The sequence below is a fragment of the Zalophus californianus genome, chromosome 1 (genome assembly GCF_009762305.2).
Source record: "Zalophus californianus isolate mZalCal1 chromosome 1, mZalCal1.pri.v2, whole genome shotgun sequence".
Lineage (NCBI taxonomy): Eukaryota > Metazoa > Chordata > Mammalia > Carnivora > Otariidae > Zalophus > Zalophus californianus.
The window spans coordinates 1974069-1995248 of record NC_045595.1 but is presented as its reverse complement, the minus strand read 5'-3'; the positions used below and the strand labels follow the sequence as shown (position 1 = coordinate 1995248).

Here is a 21180-nt window from a genome sequence, read left to right as displayed (position 1 = left end):
AATGCTCTGGAATTACTTTTAAATCTTAAGCCACAGCATTCCCAGAGTTCTGGCCCCAGGAACATGGTGTAAACCTAGAAACACATTGCTGGTTCCCTCTCACTTCCCTCAGGTAATGTGACTGAGGTGTGGACAGCTGTGACCCTGCAGTGTTTGCTAACTTCACATGAGTTCCAAGAAAGGCCTGATGGGTCACAAGTCTCTAGGAGGTGGAAAGCACTATTGTTACTCACCTAAAAATCAAGGTGTGGATGAGTTTAATTTCCCTTTAGTTCATAAGGTATTTTTGTTTCTTTGTTTTCTAATTATTTTTAAGAGTGAAACTGGCCATTGTAAGTATACTTCTGTGAGTTGTCAAATTCATACTTGTACTACCATAGTCAAAATACAGAACACTCCATCCTCCCAAGAAAACAACCTCTTAGTGGCCATTTGTAGACAAACTCCCCCCACGCTTAATCTATTCTAGTTCCTTATACCTTTACTTTTCCCAGAATGTCATAAAAACGTAGTCTCTTGAATACTGTCTTTATTTTTTAAAAGATTTTATTTATTTTGAGAGGGAGAGAGGAGCAGGGGGAGGGACAGAGGGAGAGGGAGAAACAGACTCCTTCCCGAGCAGGGAGCCCAAGGTGGGGCTTGATCCCAGGACTCTGGGATCATGACCTGAGACAAGCAGATGCTTAACCAACTGAGTTACCTAGGTGCCCCTTGAATACTGTGTTTAAAATTTAATGTTACATCTTGAAAATTGTGTAATTATACTTGTCCTCCAAAATTGTTGTGAGATTTCAAATTTCCAACAGTGCCCAGTACAGGTGATGGCACACATTAGGCCCTCAAAATAGAGAGGCTCCATTATCACTATGCACTATTATTGGGTGCATAAGCTTACACAGGACCCTGCTTCCATGCCTAACTTCTGTCACTTGTACAATTGGAAGGATGTTGAGAGAAGTGATCAAATGAAGTAATAAGGATCATGAAATAACACTAATCTCTGCTGTGCTGTGAAAACAAGAGTAAACATGGAGAAACCGATGAAGACCAGACTTCATTTGCTTTTTAATTAAACACAATACTATTTTTCTTTCCTAATATGTATTGGAAGTCTAAGCATGTGGAAAGAATACCTGTAACAAGCCAAACGGACATTTTGGGCTTTGTGGATTATTAAAACAAAAGCTTACACATTCTCCTGCTATAAATAGTTATTAAAATTTTCCCTAGGGGCACCTGGGTGGCTCAGTCAGTTAAGCGTCTGCCTTCGGCTCAGATCATGAGCTCAGCAACCTGGAATGGAGCCCTTCATCAGGCTCCCTGCTCAGCGGGGAGTCTACTTCCTCCTCCCCCTGCTCTTGGCCTATGGGCTCTCTCTCCCCCTCTCAAATAAATAAATAAAATCTTTAAAAAATTTCCCTATGTGAGGTTGTCTAATAAATTGGGATGTCACACAAAAGAATGTCCATAGTCTGCACTTACTTCACTTATTCCTTGGGTAGTTCTCCCTTTTACCACCCATACCTCTTCTCTTTGCTTTTATTAGGAAATCACAGTCGACTTGCATAGATATTGTTCTGCTCATCGAGGGGTTAGAACTGTGTGAATAATCGGGGCGCCTGGGTGGCTCAGTCATTGTCTGCCTTCGGCTCAGGTCATGATCCCAGGGTTCTGGGATCCAGGCCTGCATCGGACTCCCTACTTGGCGGGAAGCCTGCTTTTCCCTCTCCCACTCCCCCTGCTTGTGTTCCCTCTCTTGCTGTGTCTCTCTCTGTCAAATAAATAAATAAAAATCTTAAAAAATATAAGTGTGGATAACCATAAAGCTTTCTATCACTTCTTGGCCTTTTGGCTAAGATCAAGTGTAGTATCTGTTCTTATCAGCTTAATATCTGATATGTGCTCTGAGGACAATATATTAAGTTGGATTTTTGGAACAGGGAGATGGAATAGGAGCTTGCTCCTTCCACTCCACGTATCGACCTGGTATTGCAGTACTTCTAGGAAGTAGAAGTAGTAGTAGGTGCATCCCAGCCTAATTAAAGGTTCAAAAAAGAAAGAGAGAGAGAAAGAGAAAAAAGAGGAAGGGAGGGAGGGAGGGAGGGAGGAAGGAAGGAAAGAAAGGAAAAGAAAGAAAAGAAACACCACCATAAAGTTTCCTTAAACTATGAGGAACTCTGGCTTTCTGCAGAACAAATCTTGGTCAATGGGTAGGAGCCCCAAAATGATAATGCCAAATACATGGGGACATTTCAAATTATTTCACGAGGATGTTAAATACAAACACCTAAACAATGTGCTCCGAATTCATATGAATGGTCTGATCCCAAATATCCATGTCCAGTCTCATAAACATATATGACATGCCCTAAAATTTTAACCATTGCAAAAATGTGGCTGAACTATATCTTCACTTTTATGGGAAATAATACTGTTAATTCCATGAGTGGAGGAATGTTTCTGTATCACCACCCACTATTCACTAACACTTTTGAACAGTTCCAGAAAGTATCTAAGGCATCCATGAATGGATGATATCCTCATTCACTGAGGCCTTTTTCATTCTTCATCCCCTTTTATCTCTCTTGTCATAGTTTATATTTTACTTCACTCGCTTTTATAGTATCCAATGAAGTTTAAAATATTTTCTCATCAGAATCTTTTTATATCATTTGAGGGACTTATTTACTACTTAATTAAATTGCTAAAACTATTGTTTTTACTATTATGAATAAGAAGTTATATTAACAAAATTGTAACAATATACAAAATAAAGTTTACTAGCATTAAAAATGCCTCAATTTGTATGCACCTGGTAATATTGCCTCAGAATGTATAATTCTTAAATTCACAGTTACAAAGTTGATTTGACAGCTCAAAGTTGCAATATTATAATATCTTTTTAGTAAATTAAATAGATTGACATTTATTAGTATACATTTGAAAACACAGTTAATAGGATATTTCTCAGAAACATTTTATACATTTATAAAGTACATAACTCATATGAAAACAGTTAATAGAATATTTCTCAGAAACACAGCACTTGTTCAACCAAAAATATATACACTGTCTAACCACACATACTCAATCTTAATAACAACATATCCTGAGGGATTGTATTCAGTGCTGAATAACAGAATACCCACAGTCTGCCCAATATGTCGGTAATGCTTATTTATTTCACAGAAATACTGACGGCAGGTGCTCAATGATGCTGCAGGGAAACAGTCCCATATGTTATGGATGCACCATTGCCTCTGTTCTAGTGGAATTAGAAACACAGAAGCATGAGAAATAATAAGAGAATGAGGTGTTCACCATACAAATCAGACGTTATTTGAGTATGTTAAGATCTAGAGAAAAGGGGTCAGAGCACTAGATAATATCAACAGCCATGACATCCTAATCAGTGGCCTGGTGGACGGTATAGGGCTTTCAGGAAAATGTAAGCTATGGACATGTAACCATGGAGGTACATCCATGATGGGAAAGCTGGTAGGATGTCTGTGAAAGCCCACCCCTCTGAGAAAATGGAAGTCATGCAGTTGGTATTTGTTTTGAGGATACTTTTGATCAGCAAGACTAGCAATCAGGAAAATAAGCTGGAGATGGTGCCCACAAAGTCCCTATGCATCTATCTCCTTATATAGCGGTGGCTCAATAAACTGAAAATTGCTTCTTCTAGATCTCTCGCAAGCTGGGCTCTTACAGAATTCTATCATGGAACCATATAGAGAAGGCATCCTGGGAAATGTAGTTCTTAGCCTTACCTATGTTGGTAGAACACAATCCAACAGAACCATCTCTACCTCTAGATTTCATTCTCTCTTTTTAATTCAAATGTCCACTTCCTAACCAGAAGCCAGGACAAAGAGCATAGAGCAACAAATGGAAATGATAGTTCATATGAAACTATACTCTTTCAAGACCATTGCATACCTACAAATTTCTGCCAACTTACATACTTACAAAACTGCAAGTGAGCAAAATGGAATAATGAAACTCTGGCCAAAAAAAAGGTGTTAAGAATACATACCTTATGTAAGCAAAGAAGTGCCAACTTTAAAAGTCGTAGGTTCTCTCAGGAAGATAACAAGATGGACTATGTGTAATGGGAAAGTGATACTCAGTTTGCAACACACTGGGCCAGTAAGAAAATCTAAACTAATACCAATGTTACATTAGTCTAAAGTCCCCATACTTATAAAAAACTATATAAAATTAAACCTGATGCATATTCAAAACACACATCAAATCACCCATGGCTGTATCACACTTCAAAATGGAAACAGAAATATTACCTGAATTCATAAGGGAAAAAAACCCATATCAAAATTCATGTACTATATATATGTACTTAGAATACTTGAGAATTTTCATGTCGATGTTTAGTTGAAAAAGATATGGAAATTCACTGGCTAGAAGTCCCATTAAGGATGAGATACTGAGCAATACCATCTTTGTAACTTTTGTAAGATTTCTCTTCTGGTGTGGATTTTCCAAACTGTTTTAGATGAGTTAATTTGCATCAGGTTTTCTCACATTACTTATATTTATAAGTTTTCTTTTGACTATGAGTTCTCACATGACTATGTAAGGATTTGGGACAACTGAAAGTTTTCCCACATTTTTCACATGTATGAGGTTTCTCTCTAGTCTGCATCCTTATTGTTTTGTAAGGATGAGCGCCATTTGAAGGCTTTCCCGCATTGCTTACAATTACAGGCTTCTCTCCACTGTGTTTTTTGACATGTTTGTGTAAGGATGAGGACCAACCGAATGCTTTCCCACATTTTTCACACTTATAAGATTTTTCTCTAGTCTGCATTCTTACATTTTTGGAAGCATGAGGGCCAACTGAAAGTTTTCCCACATTGCTTGCATTTATGGGTTTCTCTCCAGTGTGCTTTCTGTTATGTTTGTGTAAGGATGAAGACCAACCAAATGTTTTCCCACACTTTTCACACTTATAGGGTTTCTCTCCAGTCTGCATTCTTACATTTTTGGAAGGATGAGGGCCAACTGAAAGTTTTCCCACATTGCTTACATTTATGGGTTTCTCTTCAGTGTGCATTCTGACATGTTTATGTAAGGATGAGGGCCAACCAAATGCTTTCCCACATTTTTCACATTTATAGGGTTTCTCTCCATTGTGAATTCTCACATGTCTCTGAAAGGATGTGAGCCAACAGTAGGCTTTCCCACACTGCTTACATTCATAAGGTTTCTCTCCAGTGTGCATTATCATATGTACTCGAAAGGATTTGGGACAGCTAAAGCCTTTTCCACACTGCTTACATTCATAGGGTTTCCCACCATTATGCATCATCACATGTACTCGAAAGGATTTAGGACAACTGAAGGCTTTCCCACATTGCTTACACTCATAGGGTTTCTCTCCAGTGTGACTCCTTATATGTCCAGTGAGGGAATGGGAACGAATAAATGTTTTCCCACAAAGTTTACATGCATAGGGTTTCTCTCCACTGTGAGTTTTCACATGATTCCTTAGGTATGAAGAACAACTGAAGGCTTTCCCACATTCCTCACACTGATATAGTTTGCGACCAGTGTGACTCCTTTTGTGCCTCTTAAGGGATGAACGATGCCTGAAGACTTTTCCACACTGACTGCATTCATACAGTTTTACTCCACTAGGAGTTTTCTTGTACAGCTTAATATTTGGAATACGGCTGACAGTTTCTCCACATGTATTACCTTTGCTACTTTCACAGAGTCTCTCCACTATATGACTTCTGCAAAAAAAAGGGGGGGAGCACAATATTAATGGTTTGTGTATTCATAATTTATTATTATTTGTTAATGAGTGCTAGGATTATATTTCTACCATTTTCTGTATAAATGTAGGCTTTCTTTTTCTGAAGATTTTATTGATTTATTTGAGAGAGAGAGAGAACCATAGTGGGGAGGGGCAGAGAGAGAAAGAGAAGCAGACTCCCTGCTGAGCAGGGAGCCTGATGTGAGGCTCGATGCCAGGACCCCGGGATTATGATCTGAGCCAAAGGCAGATGCTTAACCAACTGAGCCACCCAGGTGCCCCATAAATGTAGGTTTTCTGTCCTGTTTGAATTATTTCAAAGTGTAATAAACTAGCTGCTTTGGGAATGGGCTTAAAGCATAGCTCATTACTACAACAGTGTTTCTCATATAGAGTTCCCTGATCATTGTTTCCCACTGAACAATCTTTCAAATGCTCAATGTCTGAGTCACATGAAGGAAAAAAAGGGGGAAATGATTTGTGAATAAACAAATCTGGAACAAGGTTTATCAGTTTTTTGTTTTTTAATTTCATGAAGTAGTAAGATTCTCTACTGGGATACTGTGTTTTCTCCTAAGTGCAACTCACCTCAAATGTCTCCACTCATTGTTGTGCTTATCTTCAATGCACTGGTCTTCCCAATTTTCTCCAAAAAGGGAGGTCCAGAAATCATTTTTTGTGAACCTTGCTATTTTCTGTTCAGTGGATAATTTTTCTCCAAAAATATCCTGCTGAGAAATGGACTCATTGGTTTTAAGTTGAGTCTCATCATCTAAAACAAAACAGTGAATAAATCTTATAAGGAAAGCACCTGTGAGCAAAGAAATACATTAGTTCAGCTGTTTTAAAACTTCTTTATTAAGAGGCACAAGAGGTCAAAATGGAGGCGATTTTTTTAAAGATTTTATTTATTTATTTGACAGAGAGAGAGTGCACACGTGCACAAACGGGGGAGCAGCAGGCAGAGGGAGAGGGAGAAGCAGGCCCCTTGTGGATCAGGGAGCCCAGTGCAGGGACTTGATCCCAGGACCATATCATGACCTGAGCCAAAGGCAGACACAACCAACTGAGCTGCCCAGATGTGATTTAATATGCACAGAAAAACCACAAGATTTCAAACAACAAACTTCTCCATGCCCACAAAGTGACCCATGGATATATACCCAGACTGATGACACTGAAGGACCCTAAGTATTTTAAAGAAGACAGAAAGAAAAACACAGGTTGATATATAGACTTTTACTGTCACAGAGAAACTGTTAGATTCTAGATCCATGACAGCTGTGATCATGCCTGTTTTATTTATCAGTGTGTTTTCCTTCTTATTCCAAATCTTGAAATAGGCTTAATGAATAAGAAACACTTATTCTCTAAATAACTAAGTGAAGGATTGCTGCCTCCTTACCTACTGAGACCAGGTTCCTGAAGGTTTCCAGCATCACATCTTTGTAGAGCTTCCTCTGAGCAGGATTCAGCAGGGCCCACTCCTCTTGGGTGAAGTCCACAACCACATCCTCGAAGACCACTGAGTCCTAAAACAAACATCATTGTAGGAGAGTGGGCGACACTGACAACACAGGGAAAGTGGACTCAAATTCACAGGAAGTTCAAACAACATTCCTTGGTCTCTTCACATCTAAACTATGTCCACACTCATTTTCTGTATCATTGTCTTTTTTAAAGATTTTATTTATCATTTGAGAGAGTGTGTGCACGAGAGAAAGCACGAGCAGGGGGAGGGAGAAGCAGACTCCCTACGGAGCAAGGAGCCTGATGTGGGGCTTGATCCCAGGACCCTGAGATCATGGCCTGAGCCAAAAGCAGACACTTAAACAACCTGAACCACCCAGGTGCCCTCTGTATCATAGTCTTAACACATTAACACATTGAAATTATCTCTCTCTCCATTTTTACTGTGGCCCTTCCTGTATAATCCCTGCCTTTTCACAGAGTCTAGAATAGTCCAAAACACTTGGAGAAATTAGAGAAATGCTATATAAATGAAACAAATACTGCTGTTTTATGAGTATCAATTCCTTATGACAAAAATGATTTCATCTCTTTCCTTATTGCCCGCCACATCTCTCAGCACTGCATAAACCACAAGTTCAAATCTTTTTTTTCCCCCAGGGGTGTAAATCATGGAAAAGGCCGGTGTTGCTGCTGCACCATAGAGTTTTTATTTGATGCTGAGTTATGCTGCACATTATGGTTGCCTGAAGAATTTGGACTGAGCTTTTTTTTAAAAAAAGGACAGCTAACGTTTTATAATCCTTAACAATGAAAGTGTAATAGACAGTTACACTAGTTCAGGGTATTTGGAAGGGTGGGGGCTTGGGGGATGGGTGGGTGGAGAGGTTGTCACTTGTATTTATTGTGACGCTAAATCATTGATAATAAACGTAAAAGGTTGACCACCCCAAACCGGAATAGAAGTTCCAATAAACAGAGGCTGGAATCAATGGCTGTTTGTGTCACGAGGAAGTTTTAGAATCTGACGGAAAATAAAGAAATGGACAATGTCTTGGCTGTATTTTTCTTTTGTCCCCTCGGCCCTGGTTTCCCTGCATTTTTTTGTCCCAGCTTTGGGACAGCTTGGAGACTGGGGAAGCTGTAGCAGGGTGACCCCTTGTTAATGGGGAAACAATGAGACACCTGCTTCTTGGGCTTCTTCCCACTTCCAAAAGTGGGTGGAGTACCTCCCCAAACTGGGCACTGTGGCTTTGCTTCTGGGCCTCCCATCTTCACCAGAACCTGTGGCTTTGTGGCCTACTTATCCACAGCTGAGAGAGTGAGGTGAGAAGCCAGTGGGTTTTGCCCATCCACTAGCTCTTAACCCCTTCCAGCCTCCACCCCGGAGTGCTAAGTTTTTCTCGGCCAATTTTCAGACTTGGCATCTGCATTGGGTGTCCTTGCTACAGGAGGTATTACAGATGCGGGTTCTAGCACAGATGGAGCTGCCCTGCCAGCTCTGAAATGAACAATTACAAGTTCAAATCTTGATGAGATTCTGATAAACAAAAACACACTGAAGGAGCTTTTCCTTCATTTCCTCTCACCAACAGTGAGAGGCCCAAGGTAGAAACCCAACTCACAATGTGGGCCAACTGACCCTTTGTGTTGATGTACTCCATTCGAAATACACAAATCCAACTGGGTGCCCGAAGACATTTTTCTGGAGAAATGCTAATTTTAACTTATATGTGTATTATTTACATATATTATTTATCACAGAATCAGTTGCTACTCTTTCTTACTTTATGTCCCCTTAATTTGAGACAGAAGTGGTATTGAGAAAGAGGAGGGAAGAGGAAGACATGAGAATTCAGAAGGCGGGAAGAAGACATTAGAACTTAGACCTTTCCATAATATCCACATTCATAAACCTTGGTGTTGGTGTGCATTAATTTTGAGTTCACCCACATACACACTGAGGTTATAAGATGCCAAAACAGCTCATTCCATCCAAGGCATTCTGTTGCCTTGATCTTGGACTTCCCAGCCTCCGTATCTGTGAGAAATAAATTTCTGTTGTTTATAGGCCACTCTTTGGTATTTTATTATAGCAGCCTGAATGGGCTAAGACACATTGCCAGAGGCTGGAGCAAATTCAGATGGGGAATAACAGTCAAGGATGGTGGAGAGTGATGGGAGGTGGAGCATATCATCTTGTGGGGAACTAGTCAGATTTGACCCTGTGAGAAATGCAGAACTACTTCAGGCTTTTGCACAGAGGAGTGATGTCCTCTGATAGCTTTAATGACCCATCACTTGTGTTGAGACTAGACTGCAGGGGATGGATGGAATACCTGATAGGAAAATAAAGCCATCAGGGTGCCTGGGTGGCTCAGTCGTTAAGCATCCACCTTCAGCTCAGGTCATGATCCCAGGGTCCTGGGATTGAGCCCTGCATCGGGCTCCCTGCTCAGCAGGAAGCCTGCTTCTCCCTCTCCCACTCCCCCTGCTTGTGTTCCCTCTCTCGCTGTGTCTCTGTCGAATAAATAAAAACTTAAAAAGAATAATGTTTTTAGGAGCACTGGTCATAATGGCAAAAATTTGACAACACCCAAATCACCACTAGTAATAGAGTTAATAAATAATAATTGTATAACCTTACAAGTGAATACAAGAGAGCAGTAAAGTTTAATTAATTATTATTACTCCATAGAAGACCATGAAATAACTTTAAACAAAAGAAGTCCAACATAAAATAGCATATACACTGTGGTTCCATTTACATGCATTATAAAACATCCAAAGTTAGAGTGTCTTTATTTAATGATGCATACACAGGCAGTAAAAGCATGGATAGGACCATCACAGGATTCAAGATATTGGCTACATCTGGAGAGGAGGGAATCACTTCCAGTGGAGTGTCTGAGGTCAAGAACTGTTCTAGATCTAGGGCTGGATTTATTTCATAGGTGTTTATTTTTTATGATTTCCATGAACTGTCCAATATGTCTTACGTACTTTTCTGCATGTATGTTATACTTTACAATGAAACTCTATAATCAACTAATTTACCTGAAATCATCTTAAGAATTATAGAAAGTGATATAGAAAACACATGAAAAAAACTCATACTGTAGGGGAATCAATGGTAAGAAGCATAGCCCAATGAAGGGTACAGTTAAAAAAGAACATACAAATGGAGAGAAGTTCATTATTTTCTATCAAAAAGAGTACAAAACTAGCTTCCCATTGCCTCACTCCTAGTCAACACTATATTAGAGATCCAATCCAGTGCCACCTGAAAATAAACAAATATGCAGAATTACAAAAGAATAGAAAGATCATTGTTATCCTTAGCACTAACAAGCATATGCATAGGACCAAAACAGAACAAAAAGAACCAAAAAGATTTAGCAAGATTCTAAAATAAAAACACAAGATGAAAATAAAACTCATTACCTTTCCATTTGATAACAACACTAAGTTGGAAAACTCACATTAAAAACTGAACATGACTGTATGGCAATATGAGGTACCCTGTGGACCTGCTCCCCAGTGAAACTGGTGAGATTACTTTTAAAACCATCATTTCAAGCCTCTGGAAATAGTCCTGAGGGCATACAGCTGAGGAACCAGTTATTCAAGAAACTCTATGAGAGTTCATTAAGAAAAGTTGACAGTCTGGTATTTGAACCAAGACTACTCTCTCTCCCTAGACTTCTTTTTCAGACTGTAGCCAAAAGCACGGGCTCCCCGTCCGCACGGCTCCTAGCCAGACAAGGAGGATGTCAGCATTTCTCATCCTGCCCCAGTTAGTTGTTACTGAGTTTAAGCTCTAAGCAAGAGCAATTGACAGGTGAGGGCTCTCTACTTACACCAGCCCCCACTTGTGGAATGTGGGATCTACAGCAGGTATAGGGCTGATGAGAATACTGGGGACCTGACTGCTCTTGTTATGCCTCATAAGGCAGAGGTTCCACATCCAAGAGAGGCAAGCTGAGAAGACATCAGGCACCTGCCCTTCCTCCACTTAATGCTCAGCTCTTAAAGTGGGGTGTCACTCAGAAAGAAGTATACCGTTGTCCCCATCTCACTGCAGTTCCCTGGCTCAGAGATTTTGACAAGGAGGAAAAGCAGGCTGTAAAAGAGATAGCTCCTGGCCTTTTGCCAAAGAACTGACTTCATTTACAACAGAAGATGCAGAATCTTAAGCCCAAGGGTGCTCTCAAAAACAGTGCAAGTTGTAGTGAAAGGCAACAAGGAAGAGATTCAGGACACAGGCAAAATTGTAGTCCACCTTGTTTGCAGGGGAGAAGCAGGGAAAGAGGAGGGTGGGAGGAAACCTCCAAGGGTCTGAACAACTAACAAACATTGGCCTGTGAAACTATTCCTTCAAAGGAGTCCAAATTTGACTGGATTAGTCTATAGAGCAATGTATGCACCACAGCAGGTTCAAAACAATAAAGCAGTCGGCCGACAATTAGTGGAGCTTAAGAGCACTGAAGGGGTTGGGAGGAGAATGAAATAGATTTGACTAAAATAATCCAGCCAGTCACCAAGCAGACATAAACAACAGTCACAGGCCCCAGAGGATAGGGGCTAGTACCCAAAGTTGCTAAAATATATTACCTATAGTATCCAGTTTCCAACAAAAAATTACAAGGCATGAAAAAAAAGGACATTGTGATCCTTACAGCAGAAAAATAAGCAGGCAACAGAAACTGAGAGCAAATAGATATTGGATTCAACAGAAGAAGGCTTCAAAGTAACTATTATAAATATGTTCAAAGAACTAAAGGAAATCATGATTAAAGATGTAAAGTAATATATGATGACAATGATACACCAAATAATGTCAATAAAGAGAAGTTATTCTAATGAACCAAGTGAAAATTCTGGAGTCAAAAAAGCACAATAACTGAAAAAATTCCCTAGAGGGACTCAACCATAGATTCGAACTTGTAGGAGAAAGAATTACAAAGTATGTTACTCCATTCTCATGAAATGTCCAGAATAAGAAATTCTCAAGAGGCAAAAAGTACATTAGTGGTTATTTATGGCTGGAAGCAGGATATGGAGGGTGATAGATAAAGGGTATGGGGTTTCTTTCCAGGTGATGAAAATGAACTAAAGTTGATTCTGGTGATGGTTGCATATATCTGTTAAACAGAAAGCACTGAATTGTGCACTTTAAACTGGTGAATTGTACAGTATGTAAATTATATCTCAATAAAGCTTTTTTTTAAAAAAAAGCTAACACATAATAAAGAATTCTAATGAAGGGTATAAAAAGATTCTAATGGACCAAAACCTCAACTTCATTGGATAATATCAAAGTAGAATTAAATAAATAGAAAGTTGGGACATGTTCTTAGAAAGAACTCAATGTCACCAAGATGTCAGCTCCCCAAAAAGAAACTTGTAGTCTTTATAAAATTCCAGTAAATCCTCAGACCTGATTTTCCAGGCCTTCACAAAAACAACTTCTCCAAACCTAATAGAAAGAACAAATGTCCAAAAAAGACAAAAATTTTTTAAGAACAAAGTAAGGGGGCTCTTCAAATACATCAAGGAATTTGAAACCACAGCAATCTGAGCAATATGTTCTTAATATAGGGATAAAACAAATAGATTCATGGAAAGGAAAAGACTCCTGAAGAGGCCCCCATGTATATGGAAAATTGATAAATGACAGAACAAGCATCACAGAGCAGTGGCAGAAATGATGTACACTGTAATGTATGGGGCAGGGAGAAATTGGTATCCAACTGGGAAAAATGCACTATATTCCCATCTAATCCATAAACAATAACCACTTTATTCTATATTTAAATGTGAAAGACAGGAGCGCCTGGGTGGTGCAGTTGGTTAAGCGCCCAAGTCTTGGTTTCAGCACAGGTCATAATCTCAGGTTTGTGAGATGGAGCCAGGGTCGGGCTCTGTGGTGAGCGGGGAGTCTGCTTGAGATTCTCTCTCTCTCCCTCTCCCTCTGACCCTACCTTCACTCTCTCTCTCTCAAATAAATAAATAAATAAATATTTCACTCATTTATTTGAGAGAGAGCACAAGCAGGGGGAGAGGCAGAAGGAGAAGCAGACTCCCCACTGGGCAGGGAGTCTGACATTGGGCTCAATCCCAGGACCCCGAAATCATGACCCCAGTCAAAACCAAGAGTCAGATGCTTAACTGACTCAGCCACCCAGGCACCCCTCAAATAAATAAATCAATCTTTAAAAAAATAAAATTAAGAAACCAAAAAGGTAAACAACAATTTGAGATAAAGATATTTGCAACACATACAAATATAAAAATATGTGTGCAGAGTAAAAATGAACGGTCAAACAAATGAATAAAAAATAGGAAAATGACTAAAACATGTATCACAAAAGATATAAGACCACATATGAAAAAAGAGTCAAGCTCATTGGTAATGAGCAAATAGAAAAATAAAATCTCAAACAGATCCTATTTCAAACCAACAAGGTCAAAAATTACTAAATTAGATAATCTCAGGTGCTGATGGTCACATGGAACACATAAGCAGTTATGCACAGATGTTTGGAGAATCAATTGGTACACTTCATTGGAATTGTCTCATAAATTTGAACTTGGCCATGATCTATAATCTAAAGATTTTCCTCCAATATGTGGGCAAATGTACTACACATCTGACCTTGGACACTGAAACAAGACTCATAGGAGTGGCACTTTTCGCAAAAGCAAAAAAACAAACTTGAAAAACCCAAACCCCATAAGCACTGAAATGGAAGAATTTAATGACTGCAGCTTTCAGATAGTAAGTAGCATATACGAAACACACTACAGCAAAGAACCATAGGAAAGCCTTTTCAGTGTAATTCCATTAATATTTATTTATTGAACGTCCCAAAGAAGTAAAACAAAGCAGAACACTGCTTAGTAAAAAAAAAAAAACAAAAAAAAAAAACCCAAAAAACAAACAAAAAAAACCCCATAAAAGGTAAAGGTATGAAGATTAAGCAAAGAAGCAAACAGTGGTCATCAATGAGACAAGACAGTGGTGAGTTCAGGGAGGATCATGTCAGGAGACTCTTACAGCTACCCAAGGCCCATTTATGAATCTAGGTGGTGAATTCACAGATGTTTATATCATGATTAGTTTTTAGATGTCCAATATAAAAACTTTGCATGCATTCTAAATATGATAGATTTCACCATAAAAGTTAAAGCATTAATCAAGGTTGGAAAATAACACTTTTCTTATGTTTGCTTACTGTGTAATATGAAAAAGTCAGTTTTGATTAACAAACCTTGATAGAAAAATATTAGATGCAGATCAAGTGCCTAATTAAAGAGAACTGGTTGCATAAACTTGAAAATCAAATTGACATTATATGAAAAGGTCCGCAGGACTATCATTAGAACAAATAAGAAAAGTATGTTGCCCTGTGTATATCATGTTACCTTTCCTGTAACAAAAGAAAAACTTTAGCCTTTTGTTTCTTTTTACAGACAGAAACACTGATAAAAATGCACAAGAAATTATTAAAACTGGTTGTCTGAGGGTGGCTGGGGTAGGACTGGCATGGACCAGAACATGCTGGCAGGGAGTTGTTTTATGTTAGATTTTCGATGTTTTGCAGGATTTTTAAAACTTTGCATACATTATTTACTTTACATAAAGAGAAATCTATATAAGTTATGTTTTGCTTTTTTAAAAAGATTGATTTATTTATTTTAGAGAGAGGGGGAGAGCACTCAAGAGGGGTGGAGAGGGAGAGGGAGAGAGAGAATCTCAAACTGACTTCACACTGAGCACAGAGCCCAACACAGGGCTCAATCCCACAACCCTGAGATCATGACCTGAGCCGAAACCAAGAGTCTGATGTTTAACTGAGCCACCCAGACACCCCTATATTTTGCTTTTTAATAGTCTTTATTTTTATTTGGAAACCACTTTTCCACACAGGAAATCATTTTAAGATTTAATCCTGTGAAAATTAATAAAGGTAAGCTTCACTAAAATGGAGTTGGAAGAAAAAATAATAATAATAAATGAAAAAAGAGAAAAGGAAAGAAAAACGTCAAAAGAAAAAAAAATCAGATGGAGTTGGGAGGCCAGAAGGGGGAGCATTCCACCTTGATTACAAGAACTGCCCATTACAAACTCCAACAGAAGAATCTCTACAGGAAAGAACCGTCAATTACAGGCCCTGACAGGAAGAGATGTCCACAGCATCTCTTATAAGAAATTGACTATCCCTAGGGCATCTGGCTAGCTCAGTCAGTACAGTATAAGACTCTTGATCTCAGAGTTGTGAGTTCAAGCCCTGTACTGGACATAGAGCCTACTTACAAAAATTTTAAAAATAAAATAAAAAATAAGAATGGAGAATTCTTTTAAAAAAAGGAGAGAGAAGAAATTGACTATACCTATAATTCAGCAAGAAAAACTGTCATCAAAACTCAGAGAAATTCTCATCCCCCTGAACTCTTCCCTTTGTCCAATGGACTTTTGTCCAAAACAAGCCCTCCCAACTTCCTCCTTCTCCAAAAATTAATGTTCCCCTCCTTTGTTTGTTGGATATGTCTATGGTTTTGCTGTAGCTTGCATGTCCCAAACTGCAATTCTCTGCTATTCCCGAATAACTCCATTTTTGCCGGTAAAGTAACCGACATTAATTTTTAAGGTTAACAATTCCCTGAAAACTAAAGTTTATGAAAGTGTAAACCATGAAAAATAAAATATCTCAAACCTCTTTACAACTAAAATGACAGGTGACATCATCATTGTTTCCACTCAAACTGGGGAGGTTTTTTTTTTTTTTTTTAAGATTTATTTATTTGAGAGAGAGTGAATGGGAGGAGCGGCAGATGGGGATTGAGAAAATCTCAAGCAGATTCCATGCTGAGCTCAGAGCCTGACTTAGAGCCGGATGTGGGGCTCAGTCTCACAACCCTGAGATCATGACCTGAGCTGCCACCAAGAGTCAGACACTTAACCGACTGTACCCCCAAGAGCCCTTCAAACTGGGGAATGTTTTCAAAAAATGAGTAGAATACTTCACACGTTAGGGGTTTGGACCTAACCCATTCAATGCACTATGATTTTCAAGGATATGCATATCCAAAGGTAATTTTTCTCATATCAGTTAAAATAAGAATTGTTTTAGGAATAGCACATTTTAAATTTCATAACTCTATAGAGACAATCACGGATATAAAAAATTATTGAAAAAGTGAAACATTAACTTGAGAGTTTAAATACACCCATCTCCTATCTGGACGTTCTCTTGTCAAAAAAAGGAAGAAAAATGTTGTATGCTTCCAGAAATCTCTTCTCTTATATTTTATCTCTCAATCCATTTCTACTCACCCAAGAAAATAAAAGTCTTACACACTCAAATGGGGAAATGAAAAGGCCAAACCTTTAGGGAGACTGGAGTTATACAGCAGCGACATTAGATATAGAAATCAGAAGGGAAGAAAACCAAATATTTCCATTGGCTCAGATAAAGCCACTCACTTATCCACTGTTTGCAAAGAAAACCCACCATGTTCAGAAGGTGACACATTCACAGGCTTGGGGTCCAGAACCTCACTGCAGAAATGCCAGCCTTCTGCTGGTCAGTCTCCAGTGATGGAGGGCAGGGAGACCTGAGCAGACACAGGGATGAACTCTGGAGCCCCACACACCCACCTCTCCCGACCTTGCAGTGTGGGAATGCTCCCTCTCCAGGCTTCAATTCTCAGTAGCCAGGAAATTCTTGGCTGGAGCCAGTTTAAGGCTCTACCCCAAATGAACTCCCACATTCATAACTCTTTCTCTAGGAGACAGACACCAAAAGAGTCTTTCCCTAAGTCTGACCTTGATAGACTTTCTCAGTGTGCACAAACTACGCCCTGGCTGCACCACCTCTGTGCGTGCCCACCCCAAATGTATTATTTAGAAACATCCCCAAGGCAGTGGCAAGCATAAGCTCAGAAAGGGCATCACCACCAGCCACACACATTTTTGAGTGCCCTGCAGCTTTTCTAGGCACACACATGCCTTCTCCAGATGGTGTGGGCAGCCCAGGACACAGGCCCAGAAGAGACTCTCCAGAAAGAAACCATTTCATTCCCTCCCTCTGCTGTCACTTGGCTGGCCTTACTTAGCTTGGAGTCGCTGGGCAGGGCCCCTATCCCCACTCCAGGTAGTCAGGATTTAGCATGAATCTCTGAAGTCCAATAATACCAGACAGAATAGAATTATCTGCAGTCATAAATTCCCCACCCTGTAAAAGAATAACTGACATTTTTGGTGAGTCTTTGTAATTCACCAACTAATATGCCAAACGTTTTGTGTGTGGAAATGCATTCATTTGTATGCATTCATAATGGGACAGAGGGTTTCTCTATTTCCCCTAGATTCTTTTCCCCAGTAGCATCCTCCGGGCTAAGCTCTGGAATTCCATTTGTCATCACCAAAAAGAAAACAACAGATGTGAGAAACTTAACCACACATGCTCCAGGAGAGAAAAAAGACACAAAAGAATTTTTAACAAATGCAAGACTAGATCCTCTTTTTCCCCCTGAAATTGACCCCTCCCTTCTTTCTTGGCAAATATTTTATCTAATCTTTCAAAGTCTGTTAGTTAAATGTATTTACATTTACTGAAAAATCTGAGGCTCCAATAGCCAAATAAATCTTTTCAAGGTGACAAACCCGGGGAGGGGCAGTGCAGAACTGGAACACAGACATAGATGACTCAGGGGTCAAGCACGGCCATCCTACCACGTGGGACATCCACCCCCCACCACCTGTTCTCTGAAGCGCTCCCGGAACACCCTCCCAAAGTGCACAGGCTCCCGTCCCACCGTAGGTCTCCAGCGCATTTTGCTTTGCAGGTTGCCGCACTAGCTCACTGGGTGGGTTTTCTCTGTTCTTCCGTTTTGCTTCCTTCACTGTGAGAACCCAGAGGGCAGGAACCATTTCTCTTCCCTCAATAGCAGCATCTGCCGGCTGACGACCAAAGTCCTCCAGGAAACGAGAACTGGGGTCACTTAGGGATCAAGGACCTACCAGGGAATCTCTCCGAGCCCAGGGCCCTAAGCAGGTCCCCCGGGACTCCTCGCCCGCCCCCCAACGCTGTCCTCCGGGAGGAGCCGACCCGGGACTGAGATTCCCCCAGCCCCGGGTGGACAGCAGTCGCGCTCACCTGGTCACCCCAGGAAGTTCTGAGAACCCAGACCCACGCGCGGACGGGACAGGACGCCGAAACCCCACCCCGCAGCCAAGAGCGGAAACGCGGGTCAGAACCTGGACAGGGGTTGCGGGGGAGGAACCCGGGCCGCGGGCACCTCCAGCCTGTACCGGCCTGTTCGAACCAGCCCCTCCCGGTGTCCGCCCGACCCCGCGCACTCACCATCTCTCAGCCCCGCTCCTGGCTCTCCTGGCGTCCTCGCGGTGACTCCGCGGCCCGTGCAGGTGAGAGCGATGCGGATTCAAGACAGCCGCTCCGCAAGGGGCAGGTGCACACTGGTGCCTCAGGCCGTCTGAGAGTCTAGGCCCCTAGGCTAGGAGCGCGTCCGCCCCCGGCCCTGATTGGACGGTGCTCCGAGCCCCCGGATCCTGATTGGATAGTGCTCCGAACCCCGCCCCAGCCCTCCTAATTGGACAGCCCAGATGTTTGGCGGTTGTCAGTGTTGAAGCCTCATCTATGCTGCCCCACCCCACTCACCTGCTGCTTTAGATCAGGAAAGTCCAGCCAACTAGTGCCGGTGCTAGCCGGAAATCTGAACCCTGCAGCTTGAACCTGGGCACAGGAAATGTTCTCAGAACAACCACAAGTTACCAGATGTGTTTATTAAAATTCTCGGGTTCACGTTTTACACTAAAGGGAAATTAATTGCAGATCCATGTTTTACTATATACCTAGAGACTTTGAAATGTGAATGGCTATGATATCCCTCAGGCCCCTGACAGAAGAAAACAGCAAAATCTTAAATAAATTTGGAATGGACCCAGAAATTTAATATGCTTAACAGATTGAGTCAAAATTCCTAGTGCATTTAATATGCTTCCCTGTGCAGAAAATACTTCCCAGCTTAAGAGCCAGTGGAAGGAAAATCTATTGCTTATTTTATTTACAAAGTTGAAAGAAATCATGTTTTATGGTTTTTAAAAAGTATTGTCCATTCTCATAAAAATTAGTGCTCAGAGACGTAGCATGTAGAAAACAGGTTCTCATTAAAAATATACTACTCGGGAGGCCCCTGAGTGGCTCAGTCATTAAGCGTCTGCCTTCGGCTCAGGTCTTGGTCCCGGGGTCCTGGGATTGAGCCCTGCGTCCGGCTCCCTGCTCCGCGGGAAGCCTGCTTCTTCCTCTCCTACTCCCCCTGTTTGTGTTCCCTCTCTCGCTGTCTCTCTGTATCAAATAAATAAACAAAAATCTTTAAAAAATATATGTATATATGTATTATATGTGTATATATATATATATAAAACTCGGGGCGCCTGGGTAGCTCAGTCAGTTAAGCGTCTGCCTTTGGCTCAGGTTATGATCTCAGGGTCTTGGGATCGAGGCCCGCATCGGGCTCCCTGCTCAGTGGGGAGTCTGCTTCTCCCTCTCCCTATGCCTGTTGCTTCCCCTGCTTGTGCTCTCTCAGATAAATAAATAAAATTTTAAAAATACATATATTACTCATTTGATTTATAAAGTATTAAAAATATGGTTAATTTACTTTTGTTTATTGTTATAAATGAACACCAAGTTTTTAAAAGATTTATTTATTTATTTATTTGAGAAAGAGAGAGCTCAAGGTGGGGAGGGGCAGAGGGAGAAGGAGAGAGAATCTCAAGCGGACTCCACACGAGTCTGGCGAGGGGCTTAATCTCAGGACCCTGAGATCATGACCTAAGCTGAAACCAAGAATCCCACACTGCACCACCCAGGTGCTCCTAAATGAACACCAAGTTTTAAAGAATCAGCCTGAGATTTAGAAATCTCCCTTAAAACTCTCTCCTAGCACACCCTCTAGCATTCATGTCCCTTTGCCCCTCCAAATTTCAATTTTACTAGTTTTTGTACAGTTTCTTTATATAAAGAGAAGCAATTTCAACCACATTTTTTCTTCCCTTAGACATACTAATGTAACATGGTTTACACACTGATATATGCTTCGATTCTATTCAATTGGAAATAAATTCCTGCAGCTTTTTTCATAGCAAGGTGCATACGATGGATAATTTTGTGTAACCAGTTCTTTTTAGAAACTGGCCCCACACCCAATCTTTTGCTATTCAAATGAATACAAAGGCAAGTTAAATGGACCCAGTTAAAAGACTTGTGAATACTTCCAAAGTAACTGAAACCAAAACTAGATACGTGGTTAGATAACAGGATAAAACAAATATTTTTAAAATTGTACTTTTTTCACATGTAAATAATTCTTTAAATTTTTATAGTGTGGTATCTCATACTTCAAAAACTTTGCATAAATGTCTTACATTAAGCTTAAATATTAATACTGCATGCACCCTGTAGGTTGGACACAATCCTCACCAGACTTTGGGCAGATATTAGACTCCCAATATGTCCACCTTTCTTCATTTCCTTCCTACTCCCTAATGGGACCACTATGGGGAATTTCATAGTTATTCTTCATAGCTTTGTCATCTATTATTCATTACTAAGTAGTGTTTGTTTAACTTTGCCGTTTTTTGTGGGGTTTTTTGAGCTTTTCATGAAAGGGTAATAATAGAATTACCAGGAACATGGTCATCACTGGTTTCTTTGCCTCGGTCTTTTTTCACATGTGCAGGCATCTGAAGCTGGGGGTCACCCAATTTACTTATCCATTCCAGTGTTTATAGTTTTGGGGCTGTTTCACGATTGTTTTCCTCTTGTGAAAAACGCTGCTCCTATCATTCCCGTTTCAATTTTCAAATGACCATGCATAACAAATTCTCTATACATTGG

The 21180-nt window shown here is 40.4% G+C and overlaps 1 non-coding gene and 1 pseudogene across 1 annotated transcript; one reads left to right on the top strand and one right to left on the bottom strand.

Annotated features, from left to right (window-relative positions):
* The first annotated feature begins 1832 nt into the window (after positions 1-1832).
* On the top strand, positions 1833-2018 carry LOC113919137. The gene has a single exon (XR_003518864.1). It is a non-coding gene; the product is annotated as a U2 spliceosomal RNA (small nuclear RNA).
* Positions 2019-2916: 898 nt separating this feature from the next.
* LOC113916374 lies at positions 2917-18745 on the bottom strand (annotated as a pseudogene).
* Between the last annotated feature and the right edge of the window lie 2435 nt (positions 18746-21180).